The 21,939-nt window shown below is 40.0% G+C and overlaps 1 long non-coding RNA gene across 1 annotated transcript; it reads left to right on the forward strand.

Annotated features, from left to right (window-relative positions):
- The first annotated feature begins 16,989 nt into the window (after positions 1 to 16,989).
- LOC136793991 (uncharacterized) lies at positions 16,990 to 21,058 on the forward strand. The gene is made up of 3 exons (XR_010840125.1): positions 16,990 to 17,049; positions 18,667 to 18,733; positions 20,793 to 21,058. It is a non-coding gene; the product is annotated as an uncharacterized lncRNA (long non-coding RNA).
- The last annotated feature ends 881 nt before the right edge of the window (positions 21,059 to 21,939 follow it).

The raw sequence follows: 21,939 nt of genomic DNA on the forward strand, positions 1-21,939 counted from the left end.
TTAGACTCCTCCTTTCTTTATACTAGCCCAATAATTCTGCTAAACTATTTTCTAGTTCCTCTTTATTACCTTAGAACTAGTCTTTCTGATATGCTTATTTATATAATACATGTAAAATTAAAATAAGATACAAAACCATATGGATTATTAGAGGCAGAGCATAGCTGAAGCTGTATATATAATAATCTAAGGAAACTAATATTGCTTCTTAGTTTTAATTATAGTTTTGGTTTTTGCTCACAATTGCATAAAATTAGCAAAGTTCTCTAAAGCAAGAGAACATTAATCCAATACTCGTTTATCTTCTCTACTTAAATGCTATTTTCTTTCCTTTACCAATCAGGCTCTCAAGTGGGTAGTTTACTTTTGCTCATACTCTCTTTCGGCCTCAAAAACCTTTGTTGTTGGTTCCTACCCTAATTATTTAGCAGAAATTACTCTATTGAAAGTCAACAATGATGTCCTTATCACCAAATGTAAACCTCAGAACTCATTTTCTTGGACATCTCTAACATTTGACACCACTGACCAGCCAGTATGGAAAATGTCTCCTTTTTTAGGGTCCTACTACTGTAACTACTGTAATTAATTTAGCCTGTGAGCACATTACCTCTTTGACACTTATTTTTATTATATTGAACTTAACTAAATCCTTAACTCTTTCCTTACACAGGCTGCTGATAATTAATTTCTCTCCCATTTACACTTCTTTTCTTTCTCTTTTTAACTTGACTTATTTGGGCCTATTTAAACTTAAGTAATTAATTTATTTTGGGCTGCATTGGGTCTTTGTTGCTGTGCACGGGCTTTCTCTAGTTGCGGCGAGCAGGGGCTACTTGTTGTTTTGGTGTGTGGGCTTCTCATTACGGTGGCTTCTCTTTGTCGCAGAGCACGGGCTCTAGGCATGCAGGCTTCAGTAGCTGTGGCACTCGGGCTTAGTAGTTGTGGCTCGTGGGCTCAGCTGCTCTGCGGCACGTGGGATCTTCCTGGACCAGGGCTCGAACCCATGTCCCCTGCATTGGCAGGCGGATTATTAACCACTGTACCACCAGGGAAGTCCCTGGGCCTATTTTCTGTCCTTGGGGATCAGGAACTTGAGTCTGCCATTCAAAGGGTTGACTGTTCCTTCTAACTTTGTGTCACCTGCAAGTATGGCATCAATATTCTTATCGAATTCATTGAGAAGAAAAATATTTTCCTTATTTTGTAGGACTAGGACGAAACAGGACAACACATGCTACACACTCTTCTCCAAGGCTGACTTTGATTTGTTAATCAGGACATTTTAAGTACAAACAACAATAAATCTATTGAACTCACATTTCTTCACTTTTTGTCCAGAAGGGTATCATTAAAAGCTTTGTCAAATGTTTTCCAAAAATACAGAGAAATAGGAAACTGACTAACCTAATAAACATACAAAACCAGTAATGGGTTAGTTTTGGTAGGGTTTGTTTCCTACGAACTAATCATGATTCACACTCAACACTGTTCCCTTTTTAGATGCTTATAGCCTGAGATTTTAATAATTTGTTCTAGAATGTTGTTGAGGACAGTTAGTATATTTCCAGTCCATCATTTTCAGTATCAACTTCTTGCCATTTCTGGAATGTAAGGAATATATTTTCCCATGATCAGTCTTGTAGCATTTTTCCTGCTTGTCTTGATTCCTCAAAGATGGCTGACGACAGAGTCATCAATCTCAAGGTGTGTTCTGAATTTATACTTGGATATAGTATGTACAAGTCCCATTTGGGCACATTGTAGAGAAGTTAGGAGGTTCTTTATAAAGTCTCTTTTCCACCTTTTCCAGCTAAAGTTGAATATACTTTACACAGAAGAATGGAAAATAGGATTCGAGGAGATCAGCTTTGCCTGTGCTCCTTGTTATTATGGCATCAGCTACCGTGGTTCGAAGACTTTCACCTCTCATGCTGTTGTTTTTTATCTAAATATAATTTAAAGAGCCTAGCTTATTGTTCTATTGTCCCACAATCTTGAGCTCATGTTATATTTTACCTTCTTTGACAACTTTCTTATACCTCTGTGCCACTTTTAAAATACTGTTCTTGATTATGAATCCTTTTATGATGTTTACTTCCTTTTAAAGTTTGAGATCCTAGGTATGCCGTGCATTGTCTTTCTTGCATAAAATATACCCATAAGTATCAGCTAAGATTTCCAGGTTTTTTAACAAATTACGGCAAGAATCTAAAAACATCTTCAAACCAATTTGAATGCAGAATTCTTCCAGAATGTTGTTTCCCCACAATCATCTACACTTGTCTAACTCCTACCTAATTTGACACCAGTTTTCGAACTTATATTTGATTGATTGATGTAGTAATTATTTAAGTTGTGTAGTTAATATTGTGTAACTACTACTAAAACTGGCATAAACGTATTTTGGAACAAAATCCAAGTGCCTCTTGTTAAGCATCCAACTCAGCTGGTAGGAACAGATGTTCATGAGTGTTTAGAAAGCCTTCTAGCCCTAAGCATTCACTGTGCAGTGAGTATGAGTCAATATATTTTATAGACGTAATGGAGAGCTTTGGTTAATGTGGTGAGTTGGTTAAATGGAGGTTGATTACGAGAGCATCTACTGTAGAATAAGATGTGTTCCTTGCCTTCTGAGGAAATTGCAAAATGGAAGCCAATTCTTTCTGACCCTTCTGATTAGAATTGATTAATTGTAGTGTAGTGATTCTACACTACATTATACTCTATCATAACACCTGTAATACTTTGTTTTCCTAAAGTCTGTACTTACTGGACTATGAACTCGTGGAGGGCAGATATTGTCCTTGATAAATGATTAGGTGAATGTATTTAAGAAATTATAATGTGATACGTGAAAAGAAGGAGGAAAAAAGCAGAACATGAGCTGATATGGAAGAACGTATTTCAGAAACCATCCAGGGTTATTGGTACTGTAAAATGTGCCATTTAAAATGCTGTCTAAGGACATATAGTCAACAGTAGCAGAAAGGCCAATGGAGTTGGAAATACAAAGCAAGCTAATTCTAATTTCTAAAAATTTAAAACAATAAGAAAGCTTGAAATACATGTTTTAAACCTTAGCTGTAATGTTTGCATTTAACAAATCTTCTGTTTGAGAACAGTGATATAAAATGGTGCTGACTTAGGCTTTATTAGTACAGATTAAATCCTGTTCGCCAGGAAGAATCATTCTGTAGTTATTCTGTTTCTTCACTAGATGGTGCTTATGAGCTAATGAGAAAAAAGATGAGTTCATGGTTTATTCATTTAAGGGGAAACACAAACTTGTGAATTAAATAGAATAAGACAATAAAAATTAGAAAAATTTAAGACAGCTCTTTACAGTTGTTAGACTACTCGGAGAAAAATCTCATCTTCCTTTCTGGTAAAAATGTTAAGCTCTAGGGAGAAAAAAATTGTGCATTAAGATCATTAAATCACCAAATTCTGAATGTTCTGTGGGCTAATTGTCCAAGTCTAGGGAACTAAAAAATTCTCTTTACTCTCCTTAAAATACAACATTAATCTTTGGCTGGAAGTAAAATCATTTAAATTGTTATATGATGACAGTATCATTTAATTTCATAATGTTATTTTGTGAAATGTGTTGCTGACTAGATTTTAAGTGGTGTCTGATAGGCAATATTCCTTTACTTCCATTTAGAGGTATTAGAAGTTAAAAGTGTAGCAGTTAAAAGGGAAGGCTCTGGATTCATACTGCTTGAGTTTAAACCCCAGATCTGCCACTTACTAGCTGTGTGATCTTGGTACTTTACTTCTCTAACCTTCCTTTTCCTCATCTTGCAAAACGAGGGTGCCATGGTTTCCATTTCATAAGATTGCTGTGACTTAATACATGTAAAAGACTTAGAACAGTGCCTGGGACATAGTAAACCCTCAAAAAATGTTAACTTTCATGACATTTCTTATCATTTTTCACTTACTAATGAAGACTGATAAGTTCCCAGTCACAAAACAATTCGGGGAAATACCAATTTAATTACATGAACACCCTTTCCTTCCTTTCTCTCATTCTGGTATTCGAACCTATTCCTCCTCTGCCTCTATCTATGAAACTGACTTATATTTTACCAAATTACTGACTTAGGGAGCAGACTGTCGCTTAAAGTTCAATAGAGGCATTTATATTCTAATGTGTGGTGTTGGGGATAGCTCAACTTCTGAATTTCAGGAAAAGATGGCTTTATTTCCTTATTATAGTTTCTGAGACTGAACAATTGCAGTGACTGATAGCAAACTTTTCCTAGTGGAGCATCTGTTGCTGACAGGTATCTGAAGGTTGCCCAGTATCATGGCAAAGAGACAAATATATGAGGAAGAAATTATTCAAAAGAAATATGTATATATTGTCAAAATAGTGGCAATACAGATGTGAGAAAAACCATGGAAGGACAAACATTCGAATAGATATATTAAAACTGAAGAAAGGCTATGTCCACTTTTAGGAAGAATCATGAACAAATTCATGAGTCAGAGTTTTTGTTTATAGTTCTATTTTTAGTGTGTATGGACCCCAGTGCCCCAATTCACAGTTATTAACATGTGATATGTTTGATAGGACCTGTGTCCTTGGCTCTCAAATGTAGGAGATGATATATGAACATAAGGTGATGGCCGCAGGCATCTGGTATTTACCAAAGAGTTACTCTGTACTGGGTGTGGTGGTAGGAATTCTACCTGAAGTATTACATTGAATGCTCACTGCAACTCCTCTAAGTAGTTACCATCCTCATTCTAGAGTTGATGAAATTGGCATTTGGAGAAGTTAAATAGCTTTTCCTAGATTACATAGTCAGTGAACAGTGGTGCTGGTATTCAAGCCCAATTCTGTGTGACTCCAGAGCCTCAGCATTTACTGAGATGTCAGTTCAAACAAAGACATTGTTTGAGTTGATTCTGGAGGTATAGACAGCACCCTAAATGACACATTTCCTAATTGGTCTTCCTGCTGGGACATTAACTTGTCGACACAGGGCATTATGCTTCATTAGTTCTCCGCATGCTTAATCAGTTAAAGAATCAAATTGTCCTTCATCATTTGAAGATGATACCACCGCATGTGAGGCTGTGGCTGAGAAAAACCAACATCTGACAAGCAGTTCTTTCCACATCATGTATACATGCAGATTGCTCTTTGGTTTGTGGCTCAAGCTCTGTCGGCAGAGCCTCACTTCTGTATTTCGTTATGCCAAAGTGTGGTTAGCTGAAGCTTAGTTTGAACAAGACTGCACTCTCAATGATGCTGTATACTCATCAGGGCGTTCTCTGTTTTTGTCCCCAGCCATTTTTAGCTTTGCCACACCCTCCTTTGGGTTGAAAGTTCATCAGAAGTCTTTAAGCCTCCCAGATTTTATATGCAAGACCTGTTTAAATAGTGTGCTATGGTCCCTTTTAAAAACAGGTCTGGTCCACCAGATCTGAGTTGTAATGGTTCACTCTTTCCAGGCTGGTGGACCAAATGAACTGCCAACCTTGGTTACTGGGTCTTGCCATTTATCGCTCTCAGGCCTGAGACACGTGTTCACAGGATAGGGGATGGTGGCTGTGTGTCAGAGTTAAAGGGAGGTTTGATTACTCTCTCTGTTTTTATAAAACTTCACTGTGGTCTGGTGCTTGACTGCTCTTCCAGAGCCCACCCGTTTGTACTTCTTATCTAGTCACCCTATGACCAATTGTCCATGTAGATAGACAGCTGGTGGCTGAGATTAGGGACTGCACTTGATGACAGCAGGTCACGATGGCTTGGCATCCACCATAACAGAAAACAGCTGCGGTGAACTCATCTCCTTTGTGCAGCACCATCCCTCCTCCGGCTCTTCCTCCTCCTTCTCTTCTGGGAAACATTTATTGAATGCATACTGTAAGCCAGGCATTAGGCTAAGTCAGGGAAACTCAACTTCCGCACCTTTCATATTTTGGTCCAAAAAAGCCTTTGTGGTGGGGGGCTGTCCAGTCCAGTGCATTGTACGATATTAAGCAGCATCCCTGACCTTTACCTACTAGATGCCAGTCGCAGCCTCCCCTCTTCCCGTAGTCATAACAATAAAAATATCTCCAGACACATTACTAAATGTCCCTGGGCGGGGGGCAAAATTACCAGTTGAGAACCACTGGTCTAAGGATATTATCTAATTTAATCCTCATAACAACTCTATGAAATGGGTAGAATTACTTATTATTTCCCATGCTTTTCCTTCTACCTAGATTAACTTTGCTTCCACTCTCCATCTAGGGAAACATCTTTTTTTTTTTTTTGTGGTATGCGGGCCTCTCACTGCTGTGGCCTCTCCCGTTGCGGAGCACAGGCTCCGGACGCACAGGCTCAGCGGCCATGGCTCACGGGCTTAGTTGCTCCACGGCATGTGGGATCTTCCTGGACCGGGGCACGAACCCGTGTCGCCTGCATCGGCAGGCGGATTCTCAACCACTGCGCCACCAGGGAAGCCCAGGGAAACATCTTAATCTTGAGAGCCTGAGCTCTAATGTCTTCTCTTCTATGATGTGAGAGTTAGTTGGTCACAGCTCATATACCTACCACTCCCACTCCAACGAGGTGCCAGAGCATTTTGTATTTATAGGTAGAACATGAATGTAACAGTAAGTGACCTTCTAAAACTATGAAAAGGAAAGAAATAAGACTGTATTCTGAGTTAAAGTGTGTAATAAATGCATACTATAACATAGACTTACAAAGTTACCTTAAAGAGACCAAATTGTTCTGTGGCTTAAAAGATTTGACTATTTCCTGTAAAAGAATTACTGTATTCAAAGAAAAAGCTTTGTCCATTAGAACAGGGCTTATATTCATAGAAATAAAGTCAGAAGCAACCATTGATGGGTAAAGTAGGTCCTGTCAGGCCAATGTAGCACCCAGTTAGTCTGCTGGTTATATCTACTGTGGAGATTGGGCCATCAGAGTAGTAGAGCCTGACTTTGTTAGGTGTTTGATCATCCTTTAAACTATTGTCTCCCAAAGGATGGAGCACATACCACTGGGCATAGTCAAGGTGATGTAGGTAAGGTATGTACGTTCGTAAATAATGTAGACTTGTGTGGTGAGAATGTTATCCACTTAAAATTTCTACCAGATGTTCTGATACAACAAGCAGAAAGTTTAATTTTGGGACTAGTATGTCTTTAATGCCTGATACTAATCTTCCTTTTAAGTATAGAGAGAGCAGGCCTCAGGCTTAGATCCCTTCACAGGTAGTAATAGTTTCTAGTTAAATTTAATATTATTGCTTAGTTTCCATTTACTTTTATTTCTATATTTTCTTGAATTGATCAAAGGCAAATGATGTTAGTTTTCTACTTCAGGCAGTGATTTAAAGTTTCTTTTAAAAGTAATAAGAAAACAAAACGAACCCATTTCAAGAAAAAATTAGGGCTTCCCTGGTGGTGCAGTGGTTGGGAGTCCGCCTACCGATGCAGGGGACACGGGTTCGTGCCCCGGTCCGGGAGGATCCCACATGCTGCAGCTGGGCCCGTGAGCCATGGCCTCAGAGCCTGTGCTCTGCAATGGGAGAGGCTACAACAGTGAGAGGCCCGCGTACCAAAAAAAAAGAAAAAAGAAAAAAGAAAACATTAAATAAATAATCATATAGGTGTGGTAAGCAGATATGGTGAAGTCAGGTAGGATTAGGGTGACCAACTCATCCTCACTGGAAAACAGAAAGTACTGAATCCCACCTCAGTTCTACTTAAATTGAGACCCTAGGTCACCCTAAGTAGAATATGAGAATGCTTGGTGTTTCAGAAATGCTCTATCACTCATTCAAATGGCAGGAAATGCAATTCAGCTCAGATAATTCTAATGAAGAGACTTACAGAGGTGTGAACAGGTTGAGAGATCAGACAGTGTATACTGAGGTGGTCCACAGAGACTAGAACAACTGGAAATTATTACCTACCTGGAGGAGGAAGTGGTGTTTCCAGGCTCAGAGCCCAGAGAGAGTGGAGCTGGACCACAGATGCTGAGATTCTCAGTGGCAGTTGTGGTGTTGAGGGATGAGAATCCTGCCAGATAAATGGAACCAAGCAAGGAGGGAGCAAGGAAGAGACATCCCAACTCTTCCTTTTCCCACTCTCTGATTTCATGCTGGTGCCTTTGAGTAGCTGAATCCAAACAGAAGCCTCTGGCCAGGAGGGTAGGGGCGTGTGTACAGGCCATGGGGGCCAGCCTCTCTGGATATCGTGCAAAGCAAAGAAGGGCAGAAAAATGGATCTGGAGTAAGGGAAGGGAGCAGAGAAAAACCACATAAATTCCAAGTTCATTAGATCATCTTCTGGTACGGCTTCTGATGTAGGTACACGGAGAGAATACGCTGGTCGGCCTGACCCGTGAGTGTTTTTCCTCATTAAATATTGATGAATCAGCATGTTGGTTTTCTAAACCGGGATTTTGTAAGCGTTGTCAGAGTAAATTTCCCTGAGTCTGATGAACTCTGGGAACCTCTTGGGGTAGTGCCCTGGAGAAACAACAAGATTCTGGGCCTGGAGAATTCACCATAATGCTGCCTTGTGCTAGATTGTGTGAGCAGTCAACGGGCCTCCCTCAGGCAGAAAAGAAATACTCCAACCACTTCACAGTTGAATGAGCTGTACTTCTTTGATTAAAGTTTTACAGTTATTATCTCAACTTCAACACTCTTTGAGTTATCCAGTTGCCACAGGGAATGAATTTCTCACCCATGAACCTACCTTGTTCAAGAACTAGATTGTACTTCTTATACCTAACCCATCATGGTGGTTAAATCCAGAGTCTTTAGTGTGTCACATAAAGTTCTTCAAAATTTGGCTCTTGATTTCCTCTTTAGTTTTTGCATGGTGTACCTTTTTGGGATAATTTTACTTTCAACTTTTCTATGCCCTTCTGTTTTTGATATGTTACTTGGAAATAGTTCATTGCTTGATTTCATTGTTAAAAATCGAGCCTTTTACATACACGCACGTATATACACACAATCACACACATATTTATAATTATATTTATTTCTCTTTCTCTATATATTGAAAACCATAAATTCACACCAATATTCCATCCCCATTCTAGTGGGGTTCTATTTTTCTCTCTTTCCATATTTGTAACTCAATAATGAGAAAACTTGCTCCCATTACCCTAAATATATTTACTAACGTGACCAGTCCCGCTCTAAGTATCCAGGTTCCTAATGCTGCGGGTGTGCCGTCCCAGGGGACGCTCTTTTTACCACACTGGTTCTCCAATATGTCATTCGCACCCGCTTCACTTATGTGAATGCTCTCCTCACCGCGCTTGGGCTTTGACACCCACAGCTAGCTGCCTGCCTGCATGGAACCCTCTTCTGTTCAGATCCTTATTTCCCCCTGCTGGGCTACCTCTGTGTGTGGACATCCTCCTCATCCTGCTTACGTTTTGACCTCTGCACTTGGTCACTCACCTGTATGGACGCACTCTAGTGTCCAGACAGTAGTAGTAGTTTGGATATCCTTCTTGCCTCACTTGGGCTCTGATACTCCCTGGCCACTTTCCCTTGTGAAGGTCCTCCTCCCCCTGTTCGGTCTCTTGAACCTAATGCCTTATCCCTGGCCATCCCCTCCACACCCATGTGGACTCCTTCCTCATCTTGCATAGGACACCTCTCTGTTGGACACCCCGTATCAGACCACCCTATTGCATGGATGTCCTTCTCACCCTCTTTGAGCTAAGACTGCTCTCCCACATTGATCCTCTCTTTACGCTGCTTGGCCCATGATTCCCTACCCCGGGCCACCCCTGTCTATGGAGGTCCTCCTCCCCTCAGTCCTCCCCTCAGTAAGGCTCTGACTCCCCACCACAGGAAGCCCTCCTATGTGGACACTACTTATTGCACTCAAGGCTATGACACTCTGTTCTGAGCTACCATAGCTCCCCCAACTAGGGGGAGCCTACCTTGCTTTGCTTTTCCTAATGGCTTTTGGACACAATTTCTAGGGATGGGAAGATAACGAAGGAAAGAAAGGGGAAGGGAAATAGGAAGAGCTGACTTATATTTTTAAAAAGATCAGTCTGCTTTTCTGTTGAGAGCAGACTGAAGAGGACCCGAGGCAGAAGCAGGGATCTCAGCTGGGAGGCTAGTCATCTCTCAGTAAAATGTCGGTGATTCTAGTTAGTATGTTAACAGTGGCAGTGAACAGTGGTCACATTCTAAACTTATTGTTAAGATAGTGCCAATAAGATTTGCTGATAGAGTGAAAAGAGTTAAGGATTACTTTCAAGTTTTTGGCCTGAAGAAGAAGAAAGATGGTGTTGCCATTTATTGGAATGAGAACAATTCGGAGTGGAGTAAGTTTTGGGGTCAGAATTCAAAAGTTCAGTTTTGGACATATTAAATTTGAGATGCCTTTAATCATCTAGATGGAAATGCTGTATATAAGAGGCAGGAGTTTAGGGAGAAATTGGGATTGAGGGTCATAAGGGTATAGATGGAATTGATAGACTTGAGCTCATCTTCGAGTGAGTATAGAGAACAGAAGAGGTCTTAGTACTCTAGCATTTAAAGTTTTGGAAGATAAGGAACAATCAGCAAAGGAGACTGAGTAAGAGTGGTCGTTGAAGTAGAAAAAGAACCAAGAGGGAGTGACGTCTCAAGCCAAGAGAAGGAAGTGTTTCAAAAGAATGAAATAATATTGCAGATCCAACGGAGAGGAAAACTGGTGATGCAGGAGCAACTGCAGAAGCCATGACCTCGATTAAGTGAGAGCAGACGAGAACCATGGAAACATGGAAGAGTTGGTCCTTGCGAGGAGTGTGGGCAGTTCACCGATTCTAACAGGCAGGGAGGCAGGGTATGCACAGTAGTAGGTGCGGTGGGGGGCACACATGGAACTTACTCTTCATTTTTTGTTTTAGAAATTTCTTTATTTCTAATCTAGTCGTATATTCTCTTTACAGCTTCCTCTTCAGATTTTTTTTTTTTAAGATGTTGGGGTAGGAGTTTATTAGTTAATTTATTTATTTTTGCTGTGTTGCGTCTTCGTTTCTGTGCGAGGGCTTTCTCTAGTTGTGGCGAACGGGGGCCACTCTTCATCGCGGTGCGCGGGCCTCTCACTATCGTGGCCTCTGCCGTTGTGGAGCACAGGCTCCAGATGCTCAGGCTCAGTAGTTGTGGCTCACGGGCCTAGTTGCTCCGCGGCATGTGGGATCCTCCCAGACCAGGGCTTGAACCCGTGTCCCCTGCACTAGCAGGCAGAGTGTCAACCACTGTGCCACCAGGGAAGCCCGGAACATACTCTTCTTTTTTTTGTGTGTGTGTGATAAGCGGGCCTCTCACTACTGTGGCCTCTCCCGTTGCAGAGCACAGGCTCCGGACGCACAGGCCCAGCGGCCACGGCTCACAGGCCCAGCCGCTCCGCGGCACGTGGGATCCTCCCGGACCGGGGCACGAACCCGCGTTCCCTGCATCGGCAGGCGGACTCTCAACCACTGAGCCACCAGGGAAGCCCGGAACTTACTCTTCTGATGGCTTCTATTTTCTCAGTAAAATAGGAACTAAAGCCCAGAGCTGAGGGGGAGGAGGCAGAGGAGGTATTTGCAGTTTGACTAGAGACGTGTGAAATAGATTTCTGGGCAAGTAGGACAGTGAATGGACCAGGGAAATGAGAGTTGCCAGGCAGTAAGAAGAGTCCTTTTTACGTTGCTGGAAATAAGTGTAAAGTGACAACCATTGTATGGTGGTTTGCTTTTCTCTAGCCACATTGAGTTTCTCAGGCTATACACAGAGTAGGCAGAAAGTTGGATTTTTAGTACAACTAGGAATTTATGAGAGGGGCAAGGGAGTTGACTCTGAAGTACCTAAAAAATGCTAGACTACTGAAATATTGCTCATGTAAAGTTCTCAGGGGTTTTGTATTAAATTAATAAATCAGAATGTTTAAAAAAATTAATATGTTAGTCTGTTGGTAAATGGGAAATACTAAATTCTCCAGTTGGTTAAACAAAACAAAGCAAAATCTAACAACTTTACTGAAAATTTTACATTTCTGTTTGATATCAGTTGATTTATTCATTCATCAAAGATTGGTTGTTTATATATGTGCCAGGGTCTAGTTTAAAGCACTGGGGACACACAGAAGAATGAGACACGATCTTTACTGGCTTGGAGCTTGTATTTTTATTATTTGATAAATAAAATTAAGAGCTTATACAGTAATTACAAAATAAAAAATAAAATAAAATGAGGGCTTCCCGGGTGGCGCAGTGGTTGAGACTCCGCCTGCCAATGCAGGGGACACGGGTTCGTGCCCCGGTCCGGGAAGATCCCACATGCCGCGGAGCGGCTGGGCCCGTGAGCCATGGCCGCTGAGCCTGCGCGTCCAGAGCCTGTGCTCCGCAGCGGGAGAGGCAACAGCAGTGAGAGGCCCGCGTACTGAAAATAAATAAATAAAATAAAAATAAAATAAAATGAAATGAAAACTATTCAACAAGTTAAAAAAAAATCCCCCAAAAATAAGGACTCTGTGCTTCCCCTGCAGGGTTTGATCCCTGGTCGGGAAAATACCTTGTATTTTCCATTTAATATAGTTTGAAGTTATCCCCTGTATCTTTGGGAAGATATTATGTTGATCAACTTTTAGATTTTATCCAGCCTTATGAGTGGTAAATGGTATGCTGTAGTTTTGATTTATATTTCTCTTATTATGGGTGAGGTTGAGCAGATATTCATATGTTTAAGGGTCATTTGCATTTCATTTTCTGTAAACCATTGTTTCTCAACTGCAGGTGATTTTGCCCCCCAGGGGACATTTGGCAATATCTGGAAACATTTTTGTTTGTCACAACTGGAGGGTAGTGCTACTGGCATCTCATGGATAGATGCCAGAGGTGCTGTTAAACATCTTATAATTTACGAGGCAGCACTCCCACAATGAAAGGTTATCTGGCTGAAAATGTCAGTAGTGCCAAGTTTGAAAAACCCTACTGGAAATGTGTCTATTGATCATTTCTCATATAGAGTTGTATTTCTTTATTTTTTCCTCATTGCTAGAAATTCTTTGTAGGGTTTGTTATCACTGTTCATGAAGATTTATACTCTCACCTATAGAATCCAGCATCTCCATGAGACTTGCTTTGGCCAATAAAATGAGAACTGAAGCGCTTTCTCTGTAGATGCTTGAAGAAGCAGCCCATGGTCAGGCATGCCCTTTTCCCTCTGTCTCTGCTATTGCGGAAGCATGTGTTGAGATGAAGCCTCCATTAGTTTGGGTCCCTGAGGCAAAATGATTATAGCGCTCCCTGCTGACGAAAAAGGACACAAAGCGTAAGTGAGAAATAATGTTTTATGCCCCTGAAGCGTTTCAGGTTGTTTGTTACTACAGCAAAATCTAACCTATTGTGATGGCTATATTCCTTTTATATTAAGGGTGTTAACCTTTTGTCTGTGATGTAAATTTCAAATAATCTTCCCAGTTTGTCATTTGTGTTTTTACCTAGCTTATGAAATTTTTTGCCTTATAAAATTATTATTTTTAAATTTGTATAAATGTAGTCAAATATATCAGTCTTTGCGCTTATTGCTTCTGGGTTTTGAGTTCTGGTTAGGAAAGTTTTTCTTACTCTCAGATCATTCAGAAATTTGGTTATGCTTGTGTCTAGTACTTTCGTGGTTTTATACATTTAGATCCCTAATTTACTTGGTATGAAAGCTGACTTTCATATGACTCTTTAGTTGTCTCCAAACCACTTATTAAGAACTCATTTCCCCCAATTATTTGTGATGCTTTGTTTATTATGTATTAAATTTCTGTATGTACTTCGGTCTATTTCTAGATTTTCTATTTCATTGGTCTGTCAATATCATACAATTTTAAGTACTGGGGCTTTAAAATATATTAAATGTCTGTAAGACCACCCCTTCGCATTGTTCTTGTTTTAAGACTTTTGCTTACTGTTATTGCTTATCTCTTTTTCCAGACTTTATAACCAACTTGTCTAGTTTTTGAAAATAATTATGAGAGCTATTTTTATTTGGATTTAATTAATTTATAAATAAATGTAGGGAGAGATGACATCTATACGATGTAGAGTTCTCTTTAAGGACATGGTAGTTATTTCCATTTGTTCTGCTTTTGTGAGTTTCAGAGAATTTTATAAATTTTCTCAAATAGGTTTTGGATATTTCTTTTAATCTGCTTTAAAAGTATGCTTTGGATCATTGCTGTTTTGATAAGGCATGAAATACTCCCTATTGGTTTTTTAAATCAGTGGAAAATCTGAGTCCTTACTCTACTGCAAATTGGCTACAACACTCTAGACTATCCACCAATTAATCTGTAACCTAATTTTCTTTTTTGGAATAAAGGGAACAGGTCTTGTCTGAGATCTCAGATTGTGGGATGAGAGGAGCTATAAAATGCAAGCTAGTGGTAAGGTATTCTTCAACTCATCATTGTTAGTTTATGTATTTTATAAACAGTTCTCCTTAACATTTTCCTCTCTCAAAGCATATAATCTCTTTTTCAATTCCTGCCTCATTTTATATTGCATGATACAAATTCCCCGCAGTACAGAACATTCTGAAAATTTGCTATAAAATAATAGATAGTAGAAATACTGAGCTCATATATTCTTAATTACATACAATCAAATGTATATACAACACAAACCTAGCCTAATTTTGTTTGCACAACTTGGGGTAAAGGAAATCCTATCGGAATTTACCACAGATGACTAGGCTTATAAATGGATGTTCCTGTGAAAGAGAACCACTTTCTGGGACAGGTTGTTAAATTATCAATGAAAGTGCAATTATCATTGGCAAATAGTTGTGGTGTAACCTAAATCCAGGATTTAAGCATTAATATTTTACTTGTTCTTTTCTTCCCCTCAAGCTAGGTTTTGCTAAAGTGGTAGATATGCTTTAAAACAGAAATAGTCGTTCCATTTTGTTGCTATTCCATTTTTAATTGAAAGTGTTTACAAATAGCTTTTTTTAATTAAAAAGAAAAAGTTGGGGCTCGCCTGGTGGTGCAGTGGTTGAGAGTCCGCCTGCCGATGCAGGGGACACGGGTTCGTGCCCCGGTCCGGGAAGCTCCCACATGCCGCGGAGCGGCTGGGCCCGTGAGCCATGGCCACTGAGCCTGCGCATCCGGAGCCTGTGCTCCTCAACGGGAAAGGCCACAACAGTGAGAGGCCCGCGTACCGTAAAAAAGAAAAAAAAAAAAAAAAAAGTTGTGATAAGATTTTGCTCTCCCCAGACTGTCAGAGGCAAGTGGCATAAGGGCAGCATAGTTGTGGTTATAAGCGTGGACCCCAGAGTCACTCTGCTAGAGTCAAATCCTGGGATGGCTAGTCTCTGGCTATGTGATGTGGACAAATCAATTAACAAATTAATCATTAAGTAGCTTTGACCTAATAGTGTTGATGTGAAGATTAAATCAGATAACATTCTAAACGCTTAGAGCCTCCGATAACATTTTAAACGCAACGTCTGACAAATAGTAAGCTATGTAACTCTTCGATGAATTAAGAACAAAAAGAACGTACTTCACTTTATTGTCTTTGTCAGCATCTTGTTTCAGATGAAGTTAAGTCAAAATGAACATCAAAGTTGCCTTTAGGTAGGGGTAGGGACAAAGGGAGAAAGCTCAAGCCAGGAAAGGCATGACTCTGCTTCACTTGTGATAATAACGGTGGAGGGATTCACAGGCTGATTGTTTTCATATGACCTGTGTCTCTCCACCATCTGGTAAACCTACCTCCTTCCATCCACTGGGAAATTTCTCTGAGTCTGCCCAGTATAGGAAATAGGATCCCACAAAGCTTGTGGTGGAGGCAATCAGCTAAATTTGCTGCCTCTGAAGGAAAGCCCTGGGAGCAGAAACAACAGTAAAATCATGACAAGTCAGCAGATAGACTGTTCTATTAAAACGAGTTAGAGCTAACCCTGTCTACTCATATTCTGCTTAATAGAATCCTCAACCACTTCCCATTTCATAGAATGCTCATCCCATACTAGTTAACTAGCTCTTTTTACTGAAACTCAAATCCATGTACAAACTATGAATATCTGAAATAGGAGATAATGGGAATGTCTGCCTTTTGAATTGTATTGTATTGGACTCAAAGGAAAATAGGAAACAATACAACTCAGCATTTCCCGTTATTCCTTTTCATATAACTCCCCAAAGTGAAACAGAACACCTCTCACGTGTAGGGATATTTTTCTCTCCAGTGTTGTCATTGGTCTCCACTAATAACTCTGCATTCATGCTCGGGGAGACCACAAAGAATGAAATTAAATGGAAACTCAGGCAACTGTGTGCAATAGTACAAATGACATAATGAATCCTTAGGGCCATACATAATTGCCTACTTTCACAGAAAATTTTAACTGTCTAGGCTTGTGGAGAAGATTTAGTAACATAAAGTATTAATACAAGATGAAGCATATGCTGGAGCCAATTCAGGCAAAATTCCTCCAAGTACGACTCTCCTAAAAGACTCCAAGTCTACATGTATGGTATCTATCTCATACTGTTACCTTTCTAACTCTTTTGAGTCACTGATTTGTTCATTCATTTATGCAACAGAAATTACTTAGCACCTACTACATGCTATGCACTGTTCTAGGTTTTGGGGATACTGTGGAGGACAAGGCATGGAGCTTACATTCTAATGGAGGAAAAGAAATAATTACAGAATGACGTGACATGGGCTTTCCTGGTGGCACAGTGGTTAAGAATCCGCCTGCCAGTGATGGGGACACGGGTTCCAGCCCTGGCCCAGGAAGATCTCATGTGCTGTGGAGCAACTAAGCCCCTGCGCCACAACTACTGAGCCTGCGCTCTAGAGCCCGTGAGCCACAGCTACGGAAGCCCGCCCACCCAGAGCCCGTGCTCTGCCACAAGAGAAGCCACCACTATGAGAAGCCCGCGCACTGCAAGGAAGAGTAGCCGTGGCTCGCTGCAACTAGAGAAAGCCCGCGCGCAGCAGTGAAGACCCAACGCAGCCAAAAAAAAAAAAAAAAGTCAGGAAGTGATCAGGGATTCAAAGACAAAAATAGCAAGGTAAGAGGCTATTTAAAATATGATAATTAGGGAAGGCTTCTCTGATAAGAGGATATTTAAGCAGAAGATGAATAAAGTGAAGGACCTCTGAGGAAGTGGTTTCAGGTATCTTGAACAGCAGGTGCAAAGATGGGTACTTGGAGGGTTCTTGGTGCAGTTGAGGAACAGAAGAAAGGAAATTTGGTTAGCGGGTTGAGTGTGGGGAGGGTGTCAGCTGATGAGGTTGGGAAGACGGCCAAGGACCAGACCACGGAGGACTTGTTGGCTGTGGACTCCATTTTTTGTGTGAATGGAAGATGTTGGAAGGTCCTGAGCAAAGGAACGATTCATTATTTTCACAGTTCACCCGCTGCTGTGTGAAGAATGGAATGCAGAAGGGCAAGGGTGGAAGTAGAGAGACCAGCTGGGAACCACTGCACATTTTATGTGGTGACAGGGGATTGAAGGGGGACAAAGAATAGAAAGGGTGTATGTATAGTCCCTCTTTGATGTTCTATTTGGAGTAAGGCTTGCGTACTCTCTTAGCTATACAGATTAAGCTTTTACATATATCCCCACTGTGCTTTACTTCTAATTGCCAAGAACCGTTTTAAGTGGGAAAAGATAGGAAATGCATTCCTTTTAAACAACCATTAAAAGGAATAAGCTAAATTAATCCTTGGAGAGATTTCCATGGTATATTTTTAAGTGAGAAAAATATATATGTATGTATGTATGTATGTAGCCTTATTCTTGACAGTCAAAGAAAATTCCTAACATGTATGTTAGTATATATATCAAATTATGTATATACACATACCTATGTAATATATGTGTGTATATACATGAACATATGAGCATGCAGAAGAGTATAAAATATACACACAGGTTGTTAACAGATTGTTAACATTGGTTACTTGGCTGAGGGCAGATAGGACTTTAAGCACTTAAGTAGCATCTGTGAACTTTGATGGGGCGAACACTGAAGTAATGATACATCCCAGTGCAAACCAGGTGGAATAAGCCTAGTGTGGGATACAGAAAAGAGGATCTAGAATGGTACCAGAATTATTCTCTTAGCCACAGTAATTAAGGGTTATTACCAGTTCCATAGGGAGAAGGAATTGGATAGCAAAACCTAATGTGTATCTTTTATGTGTAGTTTTATACAGTTATGTGTGGTAAAGTATACAAAGTTCTCACTTAAAAATGTTTTGGACATAAATTAATCTAAGAAAATATTTAATTCACAGTCCTTTGCAGTTTTAAGACACAAATGATGTAAATGTCCTTCCGAGCATGTTAAAGAATGAAATAGTCAGACAATGACTCCAAAATGGTGTGTGTGTGTTCAACACTTTTGAATGACCAAGTAGAAAAAAAAGATGTATAGTTTGCTATGGACAGACTTACAGATTTCATCCATTTGGTTTGGCACTGCTCAGGAAAGAGGTGTGACCATACTAGGCTGAGATTTCTTAAGCCAACATCATATACCTTATCTTTGGAGAACTTTTCTCCTCTGTATTTTTAAACTTTGGCCAACACTTTAATGAAACCTGTGTTTAAGCAAGAACATTTGGTTTCTGTAGTAACATTTGGGAAGTAAAGCAATTCCTGTATTTGAAACTTTTTCAGTGTGAGGAAGACTACACATAAGAAGAATTCTGGGAAGAGGAGTGATTTCTTCACCTCCTGAACTCTAGTACGTGACCATCATTGAGTTACTTCTCATTCTGGCTAGGATGGCTTGGCCTATATAGTTCCAAGCTGGAAATTTGGCAGATTAGCTCACCAGTGACCAAAAGGTCCTTTTAACAAATTCTGTTGGTCACTGAGCCATATTTCTTCATCTGCTTTGAGTCTCAAAGTGATAATATGTGAGTAGTATCTCATGGGGGATTGAGGAAAAGGAAGTTTTTTACCTTTTGGAAAGATTGTTCATTCAGTTTTTAAAAAATTGCCAGAAAACATCATTGTTTACAAATTTTTCCATTGTGTTCTGTTTATTTGCCAAGAAAAATCTTGCACCATACCAACTTGTTTTAGTAAAACAAATGGCTCCTTTCACAATACAGCTCAGCATATTTGTATATTTACATGAGTTTTCCAGCACTGCTTTGGGATGAAAGATTCATCTACATTCGCACATGTTCTGTTTTCCCTTGTGTGTTAAGCTTTGACCTCCCGAACTAGCTCCCAAGAACCCACAGGCCATGGATTAGTTGTAGGCATTTTACTAAGCCCTCAGTTGGATAGTTTTGCTGGGATTCTTGAAACAAATATAGGGTGTGTTCAGGGAGCTTGCACTAGTTTGAGTATCTGGGTGGATCATGAACGAAGGAATGACTGTGGACTATGCCCCGTGGGCCCCACCTTCCCAGGAAGACCTGAAGGTTACTACACTTAGTTGGCCATTATTTAATTTGTGTAGGTTAACAAATAGCAACTTGCAACAGACTCATAAACATAGTACCAGCAAGCTATTCAGCTTGCCTGGCCTGGAGGCAGATCTTGTGTTGTCCATGGGGCCTTCTATGCTTCATTAATTATATTTCCTAATAATTTCATTGTTGGTCTATAAATAGTGTGGAAAAATTTTCATACTTTTCAGATAATTTGTAATTTATATGGTATATGTCTCCGAGGAGTTGAAAGAAATTTTCATTAGCCTCACACTTTTAAAATCTTAGCGCTTGTTAGTTGGGTGATCTTGGACAAATTACTTCATTTCTCTAACTTTTGATTTCCTCCTCTGCAAACCAAGGGTAATAAAAGCAATTTCATAAACCCATTGTGAAGGCCAAATGAAATGACATAATAAAACATCTAGTATGGTGCCAGGTATATCAGTAGGCCTTCTGTAAATGGGAACTGTTGCTATTATTATTGGTGTTTTGATGATGGTAGGATGATGTAGGTTATTTCTACTTCCATGGATACAGGGATAGATGAGTAAATCTGGGTAGGAGTGAGAGAGCACATAGGTAGGTTGTTATTTTGCCCCTGATACATGAAAGAGGCCTCTGGAAATGAAAGTGGAGGTTCTGGAGGCATGCTTCAACACTTCTTAACCTCCCAATAACCAGTGTTTCATTCGTAGCAAGGAGAATTTGGCCATCTTCTGTGACATATTTTAACTTTGGGCTGGAACCAATCTTGAAGAAGTTTTGGAAATCTCAATTCCGTACTGTGAAGTGAAGCATTATGTTTCCAAGGACACTTCTCAGCATGTTGATGTTCATTGGAGCTTCACCAGACCTCACCACACTGGTGCCAAGGAAAAGGCTCATACAAGCCACCTGTACCTTAAGATGAAAATTTTAACATTAGCTTAAAATGTTGCCAGTGTTTTGGCCAGTACAGAAAAGTCTATGATGTCATTGAAGGATAGAGTAGCATAAGAGACTCAAGAAGCATTTAAAACCAGTTGAATTTCTCTTTATGTCCAGTTTTCACATGTCCAGTTGGCAATAGAGAAAGCAGAAATGGAGGAGGAACCAGTGCAGTTCTCAAGTCTTTGCTTCTTGGGGGGGAAAGCGAAAGACAGTCACTAGTGATTTTGAAAAATCACCCTACCACATCAGAGCACCTGTCATGCACAGGATTCTTGAATAGAATGATTCTGTGAACAGTGATTTGGTTTTCTAGGTGCCAACTTCACCATGCAGAGCAATAATTCATCCAAAACCATGGAGGACTGCTCTTTTGGGAAAGGGAGTAATTTCCCCCTGCTTAATCTGGTGGTGAATTTTCTTCCACAGGTGTGCAAGAAACTGTTCTTGAGTCGACAGAGAGCTGGATCCAAATTGCATGGGTGATTAGGTGATGCCACAGTTCATCTATCATTGCCATGAAATACTAGGATATCAGCTTTCAGGATGCAAATCATGAATACTTCTGTATGTGGAAAATTTCAGGCCATGGTCCCTAACACATAAATATAAACTCACAGTAAAGCTATATTTCAGGTTAGCTTTAATACTTAGGAACTTGGGGACTAAAACTGCAGCAGAGCATCTCAGTCATGGCATATGCATGTTTACTTTCAAAGTAAAATGAGGTAATCTGTTAGTGACACCAATGTCTGTCCTACAAAGAATTCTACAATCTTCATTTCAAGTACAACTTTTACAGCTCTTGAATTCTATATTCTCCTTCTACAAGCAGTACTTTTGTTACTTGTGGATTTATTATTTAATTAGTAATTAATAAGAATAATCTGTGACATACCTTTAGCAAAGCAAAGGCCATACCATAAATTTTATTTACTGAACTCCTTTTTCCCTCTCACTTTCCATCTCCTGAATTTTCCTTTGATATTTTTCCATATGTATTTTAGAGTTATTTTAACTTGCTGTATTTTATATTTCTTTTGAAGCTGCTTTAAATCTTTTCTGGAATAAGTCACACTACCAACAAACAAATAAAAAATAAATATTCATTTGTAATAATTGGACCACCCAGTTGAAATATGCTGGTAGTTTTTATCCTTGAAAGAGTAATAGCATTGTTTTTATTTCATCATTCCCTCTTACTTTCTTTGAAACCATTATCCTGTGGCTTTGAAAATTCCCATGCAGGAACAAATAGTCCATTTTCTTCTAGAATTGCCAGCAAGCTCATAAGGAAATTCTATCAGAGGTAACTTGTATAAAAAAACCAAAAATGCAACATTTGCCCTCCCCCTCCCCCCCATTTTCTGGCTTTCCTGAAGTCTATAGGCTGAGGCCTTGGCCAAATCTTACAAGGTACTACTATGGTCAAGGAATTAGCTGTTGGGCAAGCTCTTCATCCTTCCATGAATGATGCCACAGCTCATCATGTCAAACGGGGAGGAGGCCCATGTCAGAATGTGGAACGGGTCACAAAATGATGAAAACAATACACCAGCTTGGCAAATTTCAGCAA

The sequence above is a fragment of the Kogia breviceps genome, chromosome 4, assembly GCF_026419965.1.
Source record: "Kogia breviceps isolate mKogBre1 chromosome 4, mKogBre1 haplotype 1, whole genome shotgun sequence".
NCBI lineage: Eukaryota > Metazoa > Chordata > Mammalia > Artiodactyla > Physeteridae > Kogia > Kogia breviceps.